Source organism: Salvia hispanica, chromosome 1 (assembly GCF_029641045.1).
Source record: "Salvia hispanica isolate PSC_SH4W2 chromosome 1, Shi_PSC_v1, whole genome shotgun sequence".
Classification (NCBI taxonomy): Eukaryota; Viridiplantae; Streptophyta; class Magnoliopsida; order Lamiales; family Lamiaceae; genus Salvia; species Salvia hispanica.
This window is the reverse complement of record NC_142692.1, coordinates 47042250-47054877: the sequence shown is the minus strand read 5'-3', so window position 1 is coordinate 47054877 and position 12628 is coordinate 47042250. Positions and strand designations below refer to the sequence as shown.

The 12628-nt window shown below is 37.3% G+C and overlaps 2 pseudogenes; both read left to right on the top strand.

The window, feature by feature from the left end:
- The first annotated feature begins 1387 nt into the window (after positions 1 to 1387).
- Positions 1388 to 3155, top strand: LOC125217720 (3-ketoacyl-CoA synthase 4 pseudogene; annotated as a pseudogene).
- Positions 3156 to 7749: 4594 nt separating this feature from the next.
- Positions 7750 to 8749, top strand: LOC125219872 (zinc-finger homeodomain protein 2 pseudogene; annotated as a pseudogene).
- Positions 8750 to 12628: the final 3879 nt, after the last annotated feature.

The following is a 12628-nucleotide window of genomic DNA, read 5'->3' as shown; positions in this document are numbered from 1 at the left end:
TATGATAATATTTTTTTTAAATGCTCAACCCATGGGCTAACCCGCAACCCACTCGGGCCAACCTGCATAACTTGCCGACCCAAACGGGTCAGTCCGTGTAGCCCGGTTATGTATTTGGGTTACAATTTTCTGGCCCTAACCCTATGATTTTACCGGATTATTTGGGTCGATCCGCGGGTTTCGGGCTAGATTGACATCCCTAGTTAAAATGAAGAAATTAAAATAAGATAGAGAATATTGCAAAGAAAAAGAGTATTATTAACCAATTGTGCTACTACTACTATGTTTTATTACTAATACAAAGAAAATGAATAAATGCAATGTGAATAAATTATATTACTACTTCTACAATAGTAGTGAATAAATTATCATTTCTATTGTTATGCTGTACTAATTCAGAAATTCAAATAGGAAAACAGATTATTTGACCGGCCATTGCATCAAACAAAATGTTTAATTTATCATGATGATCTATGTCCTACAGTTTTTCTTTCGTGTGCCACTATACTTATATCCTTCTCTATTTTAATCAGCTTTAATTAAAAAAACATAGTCCATTCCACCGACAAAAAACATTACACTTTATTATCCCACAAATCAGTTATCTTTTTGAAAATAAGATCCTCATTTATACAAAATCAGTTATCTTTGTTTCTCTTTATAACTCTTTTATTCCTCTACATTGTTTTTATTTATTTTTATTCTTTCTATTAAACACATTATAAACGCCTTCTAAAATATTGTGCCATTCAACAAGCATATCATCAAAGAGAGTAGTACAGAATAAATCCTAATCAATATCATGTACTGCTAAAGTTTCATGTTTATCATGTTTAAATCTAATACAAGTTTCAAAAAATGTCTATATAAAGTGTTGAAAAATTAGTGGAATATAAATTTTGTTTTTATATATTTCCTCTGTCCCATTAAATATGAAATATTTGCTTTTCGGCATAAGATTTTAGGTAGTGTTGAGAAAGAAAAATGTTATTTTTATTTTTAGAAACGTTTCTTTTTTAATGTTATGAAATGTATGCAGGAGTAATTAATTAATTTTTAAAAAGTATTAGTTTTATATAACAAAACATAAGGAGAATAAGTTTGGAGAGTGGAATTCACTACTAACAACAGTAAAATTGAAATAAATGACAAATGTTATGAAATGTATGCAGGAGCTAATTAATTAATTAAAAAGTAAATCAAATAGTAGTACTACTTATTTTATAGACCCCACGAATATAAAAATGAAGTATATACAAATTAGTGAGTAATAAGTTATAATATATTTTAATAATTAATCACGACGGATCACGTGCAAAAGCATATGCTTTCTGCAATTACATTATAAAACTCTTCCCAAAGGCCACAAACCTTCAATTTACATCGTTAATAACAACATTATACACTAGTTTAGTAGTCCTCACTTCCCAAAAATCTCCCCCAAATTTCCCCACCCAAATGGAGGGAGTGAAGGTGAAACCCGAAGGCGAACACACCTACCGCCTCCCCGACTTCCTCCAAAGCGTGAACCTGAAACACGTGAAGCTCGGGTACCACTACCTGACATCCCACCTCCTGACCCTCTGCATCGCCCCGCTCATGATCCTCGTCCTCCTCCACGCCATGCAGCTGACATCAGACGACCTCCGCCAGCTCTGGGCCCACCTCCAGTTCCACCTCGTCTCCGTCATCTCCGCCTCCATGCTCGCCGCCTTCGCCTCCTCCTTCTACCTCCTCACCCGCCCCCGCCCCGTCTTCCTCCTCGACTACTCCTGCTACCGCCCCCGCGACGACCACAGCCTCCCTCTCCACTCCTTCGTCGACCGCCTCCGCCTCGCCGGCTCCTACGACGACTCCTCCGTCGAGTTCCAACGCAAAATCTTAGACAAGTCCGGCCTCGGCGACCGCACCCATCTCCCCGCTGCCATCCTCATGATCCCTCCCTCCCCCTCCATGAAGGCCGCCCGGGAAGAAACAGAGCAGGCCATCTTCGCCGCCTTCGACTCCTTGCTTGCCAACACCAAGATCAACCCCAAGGACATCGGCATCCTCGTCGTCAACTCCAGCCTCTTCAACCCCACTCCCTCCTTGTCTGCTGTCATCGTCAACAGATACAAGCTCAGAGGCAACATCAAGACCTTCAATTTAGGCGGGATGGGCTGCAGCGCCGGCGTCATCTCCGTCGATCTCGCCAAGGACATGCTCCAGCTCCACCGCAGCACCTACGCCGTCGTCGTCAGCACGGAGAACATCACGCAGAATTCCTACCACGGCGTGAAGAAATCGATGCTGATCGCCAACTGCCTCTTCAGAGTCGGCGGCGCGGCCATTCTCCTCTCCAATAAGTCCTCCGACAAAAGGAGATCCAAGTACGAGCTGGTGCACGTGGTGCGCACGCATAAGGGGGCGGACGACAAGGCGTTCCGGTGCGTGTACCAGGAGGAGGACGAGGAGGGCAAGACGGGGATTTCCTTATCCAAGGATCTGATGGCGATCGCGGGAGGGGCGCTGAAGACGAACATCACGACGCTGGGGCCGCTGGTGCTGCCGGTGAGCGAGCAGCTGCTGTTCTTCGCGACGCTGGTGATGAGGAAGGTGTTTGGGATGAAGACTGTGAAGCCTTACATACCCGATTTCAAGATGGCGTTCGAGCACTTCTGCATCCACGCGGGGGGGAGGGCGGTGATCGATGAGCTGGAGGCGAACCTGCAGCTGTTGCCGGTGGATGTGGAGGCGTCGAGGATGACGCTGCACAGGTTTGGGAACACGTCGTCCAGCTCGATTTGGTACGAGCTGGCGTACGTGGAGGCGAAGGGGCGCATGAGGAAGGGGAACAGGGTGTGGCAGATTGCATTTGGGAGTGGATTCAAGTGCAATAGTGCTGTGTGGGTTGCGCTTAAGAATGTTAAGCCACCCAAAGATGGGCCTTGGGAGGATTGCATACATGACTATCCACTCAAACTCAATTGATCCATCCATCCATGCATGTTTGGTTCAATACTAGCTAATCCTACTACTGTATTTGATTTTCATTATGTTCACTTAATTACAGCTTTCTTTCTTGTGTTTTTGTAATGTTACCAAATAATACTTGTGTATTTGCAAGAGATTGAGTATTAATGAAAAAGCTTAAAGAGCATTGCAAGAAATACAAATTGATCCACAAACAGGGGAAAGAGAGAGAGGGAGGAGGCAATGCTACTTTTTGTCTCTTTTTTTGAATTTGAAGATACTACATGTGATGTGAGAGGAGTGACTGTAGAGTGAGTGTGCGTCTTATGTTAATGATTTAAATTATAATTTATTAATATATTATGTACTGTATGCTAAAACGACAAGCATATACCAAGATGCGATCTCTTTGACCAATTTTATTCTGTAACATACATATTTTATTGCTCATATATAATGAGTATTATATGTCCACAATGTGTGCAATTAATTAGGACTAAATAACTAAGAGTTTCCGACGGATGTCGTTTCAACGGAAAGATTTTAGGTAACCACGTCTGTACATATAATGAGAATTGTACGTACGTGCTAAGCTACGTTGGTAAAACATCGAAAAAGATGTTAGTAAATATACTGGTGGCGTTGGAGATCTAGTCATTGGAAAATATATTAGTAGTGTCGTGTATTTTTTTATTGTAAATGTATGAGCATATATAGATCAAAGGAAATACAATACCCAAAAGTTATAGGAGCAAGGAAAGTAGAGTTTCATTCTTCAAACAACTTACATTACCTGAAAATTTGTCAATTGCTAAGTATCAATGCACTATATGTTGCTTTTAATACCTTTGTTAATGGACATATCGACAGATCGTGGATGAACTTTGGAGCCATGTGTATGTGCAGTGGCGGATCGGGGAGGGTGCGACTAATTTCCTTTTATACGGACGTAAATTTATCATGTTCGCCCCCTCCGTTTGCCCCGATGTCGCCCCGAAAATCGAAAAAAAATTGTCATTTTCGCCCTAAACCAACCTACTAATATACATTTCGCCCCCTCCGTTTATGAGTCCTGGATCCGCCACTGTGTATGTGCCAACATCTATCACTATAGAATTTACTAAAGGATCGATAATCATTAGTAGTATTTCCGGCAGTGCTCATCCGTTGATACGTAAAATTTTCCAATAAAGTTTGTTTACCAGTGGATATATCCGCCAGTACCCCAATTGCTCAATTCAACAACAAATTTTCTAATATGTCGGGCAACTACAAATCTAATATTGAAATGACATAACATAGTGTATTTATTTGAAAATAAATGAGGTCCCCAATAGAAAATACTACTATAATTTGCGATTTAGCAGCTCTGGTTATAACAGAACATAATGCAAATTAAGGAGCTAGTCACAAAATATATTAGATAAAAATAAACGCCTACAAATTTATTTTAGTTCTCATTTCAACATAACAAAATTAGGTCCAATCACTAATCCTTATATGTAGTGTGTTTTTCAAAACTAGAAATACTCAACAATATATGGAACCACGACATAGTGATAGACTTAGTCACTTAGGATACTTTAAAACCTTAGTTAATGATATTCTTCGACAACAATATATTATGACCGGATTCTATATTCAAAACTTGTCGGATTAGAGCTTTAAACATGCACCTACGAAATAGTTGGCCCATAAATAAATACATAATGGATATGATACGAAAAGAAAAATGTTATTTTATATACTTTACGTGAATACTATGATTATCATTCTCATTTAGTCCACGTTAATTAGTTGCATAAAAAATTAAATTAATTTTATAAGTTGCATAAAATTCAATATGTCCATTTTATCTACTAACTTTAAAAAATAAATAAAAGAATGAAACAAAATTTATATTATTATATTCGTTAAATTAATTATGTCAATGATGATTATTTAAAAATATCATAAAAGTAAACTAATTAAACGACAACAATGTTAAAGTCATTCTATTTTAATTTTAATAGAAACGAACGGTTTTCGTGTTGAGTCATTCTATTTTTATAGATTAAGCGAATTTATAAAAAGTGGTGTAAAATATACAATACGTACCAATCGGAAGATCTATAACCTTAAACTTATTAGAGAAACTAATGTAATTTATTTCAACTTGTTGGCTGATTTTTTCATAAAGGCGATTATAATTGCATTTGTACTCAACGTACTCAATTTTCCGAATAAGTATACATTTATTCTAAACAAAAAGTTGCCATGAATTTCAACTTTTTATTCATAAAAGTCAAAAATTAATTTCTCCCATCCCCACGATACTCCATTAACCGGAGCTTTTAGCTTTATTAGGCTGTCATTTCCCACGACAAATATAAATAATGGATTTGGTGGTGAAATTACTTGTGAATCAACACAATTGAAAACAAAAAGTTCTTTGTTTAGAAAATAAATAGTAGTACTAAAACATTTGCTTCGTTGAATGCATTGCGCGGTACAAACAGTGCAACACATAATCCCAAACCATAAAAAATTGATTTAATTAATACAGTATAAAAAGTTTCGTATGTGCTCGAATAATTAACTACTCCTCCTAGATATTGCAATATTTATACTTTAATTAATAAAAAATTATCAGGAATATATAGAATTAATATTCCAGCATCTTGTTAGATGGTGGTCCTATTCATTTTGAAAAATTAGTGAAAATTTTAATTAATACTTGGACCATTTGTATCTTATTCGGTGTGTTATGGATGGTTAGTCACTTAGTAGTTGAAGAAATGTGTGAGGAATGAATGTCTTGTTAAACACGTGTATTTGTACTTAAGTTGAATCTAAGCCCTTATAAAGGACAATTCATTTATTTTTCATAAGATCAGCAAATTCTTGTGCAGTTCACACCAGGTTTAATTTTGATTATTTACTAATTAATCCAATACAATGACGAAATAATCAAATGGTAACTCACGTCTTCCATGATAACTAACTATTATAATTATAGGGATCAGATTAGTCTAGATTCACTAATTACCGAGACCTCTTTGTTCTTGTACAAGAGAGCTCAGCCAAACTCTTCCCCACGCGGCTGATGTTATAACACGAATCAAGATATTACAGATTAGGTACAAGAACACAAAACCCTAGCTATTACAAGATCTCGAATGGATCTAAGCTAGTATCCTTGCTAGCTCCATAATCTGCACACTTAACAAATCAGTTAGTAATAACAAGAAGGATCCTCTCGGATCTAAACAAAGATTACTAACTAGGAACAAAGAGTATAACAATAGATCAAAGATTCTTGGCTCAGAACCCACCACAACCACACTAATCTATTCTACCAGAACAAGATCCAAGGGAGCACAACTGGACCGACTAGAGTTCATCCTCACACCACCGATGCCTTCACCACAAGTTCCCCACACTCCAGATCAAGTTCCATTGAACAAAACCTCAGAACATAACCTTCAAGTATCACAAACCCTAGTTCTTCTCCAGCACCCAAGCAATCGAAGAGATTGCCTTCTTCCAGCACTCACAAAAGATCTACCACTCAAAGAACCCTGAAAGATCACCAATAGATGGTCGGAGACTCATCAGAGAAGAAGAGAGAAGAGATAGAGAGAATACACTGAATCGAGTGTAGAGAGAGAGAGATTAGAGAGTGAATGAGACTCAAAGAGTCGGCTCTCACATAACAAACACAACCATACATCCAGCGGTGAAGGAGCATGATCCAGGAGAGGGGGCACGTGGCAGCATCTGGTGAGAGGAGATAAGTCATTGGGCTCAGCCCAATCAATTCCTTCTGGGCTCAAATAAAAGGCAGCTCAAATAATAGTTCACACCAATATCCAACAATAATGCTTGAAAATTGAAAAATGATATTGGTATTCAACCAATAATAATATTGTAGTTAAATGAAAATGATACTCCTTGCGTCCCAATTAGGTAAGTCGTATTTCCAATTTGGATTGTCGCAAAATAATTGAATCATTTCTTGTTTAGGCAAAAACCTTATTCGTGGTCATATATACTTTCTACTCATCTCTCTTATTTTTATTCTCTTTAATAGTTAACACATCAATTTCTTAAATCTCGTGTTCAAAAGAAATATCACAACTACCTTATAACAGAGAAAGTACTAAATTTGATTATATAAATGCTCCATGCAAATTTTTGTTTATAGTAATTTATAAAGCTCTCATGGTTAAGTGTTAGTTTTGGACTATGGTCCATTAGCCATTTTGATAATAAAATACAATAGTACTGTGAGTAATTAGTTTGTACTTTGTAGTAAGTGTACCTCATAGGAATGCGATGGGCGAGGGTGTGGGGTAAAGCCCATACCAACAATTATTTATCCGATGGGCTAAGGTATGGGGTAAAGCCCATACCAACAATTGTTTCAATTCCATTTTTTTTCATTTGGGTTGGTATGGGTTTGACTTTGTTTCTTGGGCCTAGAGACTAAAGTGGATCTTAATTTGGCCCAAATTTATATTTTTATAAAAGTATCATTTAAACTAAACCTAAAAATGTTGTGGTGCCCCGTGCGGGCACAGAAACTAGCTAGTAGTTGCATAAGTAATCACATAAGTACTTACTCATTTTCCAATTTCCAATTTCCAATTTCCAATTAAATAAATAACAACTTCTTTAAATTTTTGGATTCACCGATTTCATTTCATAGTCCGTAAGATTTTCCATAGCACAAATGTATCCGTTATAGTGTTATATGAAGGTAAAAAAATGGGAAATGAATGAAGATAAGAAATAGGGGGGCAGTAATGAATGGGTGGGATGGGGCCATGTGGCAGAAGGAACATGACTCTGTCGGCCTTCTTTCTTTCTCTTCTGCGACGATTCTTGTTTTCTTCTCACCCTCCCCTTTCTCTCTCTCAGCTTCATTACAAGCAACCAAGCTGTCTCTTGTTGGAACCGCAGCCAGCAACACCACCTCCCATTTAATTACAATTCAATTCCCCATCATTTTCTCTAACCATGAACAGCACATAGAATCATACATCCCTTCCTTCCTTCTCCCACAATCATTCATCATGTCATTCAGTGGTGCTGAAGACAACAAGGAAATCACCAACCCGACTAGCGGCGGAGGCGGGTCGAGACCCAAGCCCGCCAACCCGCGAGTCAGCTACCGCGAGTGCCTCAAGAACCACGCCGCCAACATCGGCGGCAACGTCACCGACGGCTGCGGCGAGTTCATGCCCGGCGGCGCGGAGGGCTCCCTCGAGGCCCTCAACTGCGCCGCCTGCTCCTGCCACCGCAACTTCCACCGCAAGGACGCCGCCGGGTCGGCCATGGTCCACCCGCTCCAGCTCACTCCGCCATTGCCCCACCGCGCGATGCAGCCGGTCAGGATGGCCTTCGGCGGCGGCGGAGACTCGTCCAGCGAGGAGCTCAACTTCAGCGCGTTCCATCTGAACGCGGTGGCGCCGGCGCCGCCGCAGAAGAGGTTCAGGACGAAGTTCACGGCGGCGCAGAAGGAGAAGATGCTGGAGTTCGCGGAGAAGGTGGGGTGGAGGATCCCTCGAGAAGACGACGTGGAGATGCAGAGGTTTTGCGCGGAGACGGGAGTCAAGAGGCAGGTTTTCAAGGTTTGGATGCATAACAATAAGACTATTTCTTCTTCTTCCAATTCCAATACCAATAAAACTACCACCATCTTTCCAAATGTAAATTAGGATTTTTTATTTTTCCAGATTTCCTATTTATTATGTTACTCTTCACTATTTCATTTAATTATGCCTTTCAATTTTCATATATAATTAATTATTGCTATCCTTTTGTATTATCCTACTGGGATTTTTTGGGTGAATTAACAATTCATTAAGTAGGAGTACTAAATTTCAAAGCTTAATATCATAGTGGTTGTAGATTTCTATCTATGCGACGTGGAGGTTGAATTATTATAAGTTCAGAAGAGGAACATGGGCATGCTGTGAGTTGAGGGAGCACCCATTATTCATAATTTGTTTCACGAAATTTTCATTAATTATTATCTCTTCTGTCACTTTATTGGTTTCTCTTTGATTTACTTGAAAAAGCAATTGATGTACGAATGATTCTATTGGTCCACTTTTTTTTCCGTTGTTATTCATATTTTTTTGTTTAGTTTTAAATTTAATTATAAGCCTTCACTTAATTTTATTAACAAAATATTGTATCAAATTTTGAAATATGCAATTATTTTTGTAGAATTTAGATTAATTAATCATTAGAATTGATATAGTAAAAAATAGAGTATGTAAATTTTTACTTTACATTTTTTAAAAACTAATACTACTAGCTAGTAGTAATATTATACTATTATACTAATAAATTTTATTTTATACTGTAATACTCCTTCTGTCCCACGTAATTTTACACAGTTTGACTTGGCACGGAATTTAAGAAATATAATAGAAAGTGAGTTGAAAAAGTTGGTGGGATGTGGGTCCTACTATTAAAGTATTGGTTTTATAATAAAATGTGAGTAGGAATGAGTTAGTGGAATACAGGGTCCACTACACAAAATGGTAAAAGTGAAATGAGTAAAATTATGTGGGACGGACTAAAATGGAATACTGGGTAAAATTATGTGGGATGGAGGGAGTAAATATTTTAGAGGTTTGAATAGTAAACTAGACATAAAAGGTGGACATAGGGCTGGAGAAAAATGCCGAAATATCGAACTTATCATACCTAAAAAATATTGAAAATACCGAATTTTCGGTATACCATGATTTTCGGTATGGTATGATACCTTACTGAAAGATTTCGGTAAGGTATGAATTTTCATACACCGTGGCATACCGGAATTTGGTATATACCGTAAATTAAGGTAAATACCGTAAAATATAAATAAAATTATATATAAAATATAATTTATATATTTTAAATTATAAAACCTATTGTGAAATATAAATATAATCATGAATAAATATATTCAATATATTTTTTAAATTATAAATATAAATAATATTCTAAAAACTCAGGTATACCGCAAAAGTAAGGTATACCGAACTTCGGCACGGTATACCGAAAATGAGGTATGATATCGATATGGAAATTCGCCATACTGAAAATAAGGTATACCGGAAATTTTGGTAAGGTAAGAGTATGATTTTTTCACATACCGCATTTACAGTAAGGTATACGGTATGATGGTTTGGATAAGGTATATCGTACGTACCCATCCCTAGGTGGACAATGAATATCATTCGGATGACTTACATAATCGAGCAAAACTTGAAACTTTTTATGAGCTGTTAAGCTACACTTTCGTACATAAAAGCATTCAGAATCACTAAAACCTTGAACATATTAAACAAAGATATGAAGTGATATTACCTTATCAATTAATAAACACTCATTTGATGTAAACGTAGCATTTTTAAGAAAATAAATTGACATTTATATTAATGGTGCATACCCCTATAATTTTTAAATTATTATGCTATTTGTGAAATTAAAATAAAAAACTTAAAATTACATAAATAAAAATCCTAATATACGGAAAAACAGAATCGCAATCACTACTTATCTTCGTGATGATTTGGGTTGAGAATAAATAGAGCGACCGTTGCGGGCGGTTCGAACCGGATGCAAGTCCGTGAACACTTGAATTATGAATAGTAAGTACAGCCGTGATGTCAGCTAAAATAGGATGTTTTAACTTTGAATCAATACAAACACGTCAGTCGAATCACGAGCAACAGTTCAATTTTGCCTAATCATGGACCCATCAATCAATAAATCAATCACCAATATATTCCTCAATACTTACATATGTATATATACTTTAATTAATTTGTATACATTTTTCTTAAATATTGTTTGAATAATTAATGTTCGCAATTGAAACATAAATGAATGTATCAATATTCCGGTACACAAAAAGCTTTATCTGGATTATATAAGTCTCACATATCCCTCTTTCTATAACCAAATGTTTGTAGGATAGAACCCACAAATTTCTATAAATTATGCAAACCTCTGAAGTTTGTATGCAATTAGCATCCTTCAAAAGCTTCACTAGTATCCATGTCGATCGATGTCGATATATTTACTGAAATATATTTAGCCACTCTATATAAGTATATATGAGCACTACTAAATGTTATTATCTCATGTGCTCCAAAAATGTTTGCTAATTAGCGATCACAACATCTCTAAGCGTATTTTTGTGCCGTATATTATTGTTTTATTTTTACCATTGTGTTTAATTAGTATTATACATTTAGTGATTTAGAAATATACTAAGATAAAATTATGAACATTCATTTTTGTTGGGAGGAGTGACCTCATTCTAAAACACACAAACCTCCCAAATTTGCAAAAATATAATAACACCTAATGTGGGAGAATCAATGATTTGATAACGAGAAGTGACAATAGAAAATATCAACACCAAAATTTTATGTGGAAAACTCTCTTTAGTGTGAGGAGGTAAAAACCATGAGACCCGTCGGTCTACCAAATCCACTATCACAAAAGAGAGAATACAATCGAGAAGTTTACAATAATACTATATAATTCTTAACAACTTATCGAATGCACTAGAAACTCAAAACAGATGAAATAAACATATCAAGAAACTGAAGTGACGTTCAAAAATTCATAACTGAATATCTTACCGTTCCAATTCTATTTCATTCGGTCAGAATGAAGCTTGACGAGTCTTCCGATTAAACAATGTTTGTGTAGGGATCAGATTAGGTGCAGATTCACTAATTACCAAGACCTCTTTGTTCTTCATTAAGGGAGCTCAGTCAAACTCCAACCACGCGACTGATATGTACCACAGATTACAAAGGAGAATCCCTCACAACTATTACAATTACAGTAACTAGTTCTAGCTAGGGTTCTTGAGTAACCTCGACTTCTTGATACACCTACACACTCAAGAAGATTTTTAGTATAACAACACAAGATCCTTGCGGATCTTAAACAACAACTAAAAAGGGAAGTAAAGAGAAACAGAATAGATCACAGAATATGGCTCAAAGCCCGCCACATAGCCCAGATCTATTCAACTAGAACCAAATCCAAGGGAGCACCGATGAATCGACTGGAGTCTACCCTCGCACCGTCAATACCTTCACCACACAGTCCCTTCACACCGGATTAGGTCACTGAAACCCCTCAGAACAGAAACCCTAGTTCTATCTCTAGCAAGCACATAATTCTGCAAGTCAGGCACATCAATGGCATTCTGAATACCAGCAGGGCTATTAATCGCATTCTGAACAGGAGCAGGGGAAACATTTCTAATAGGAGTAGCATGCTCATTAACACCAGTAACATTCACATTTTGGGGAGTCAACTCATCAATCACATTTAGGTTTCCCTCATTGGGTGTGTCATCAGGAGTGTAGACAGGGTAAGTGTTCCAGAAGGGTTGCTCCACCTCACTTGGAGTATCACTAGGATGCTCCACACCAGTGAGAGATTCTGTGGACTCCACCTCCATAAGAGGCTCATTGTCCACAGCAGCTGGAGTTGGGTTATCAGGTAATTTCAAGCAAGGGAACTCAAGCTCATTAAACGCAACATCCCTGCTAATTACTACTTTAAAACCGGGTTGATCTCTTAACCAGATCCTATATCCTTTAACACCCTCAGGATACCCTAGAAAAACACCCTTTCTGGATCTTGGTTCAAGTTTATCAGTTTT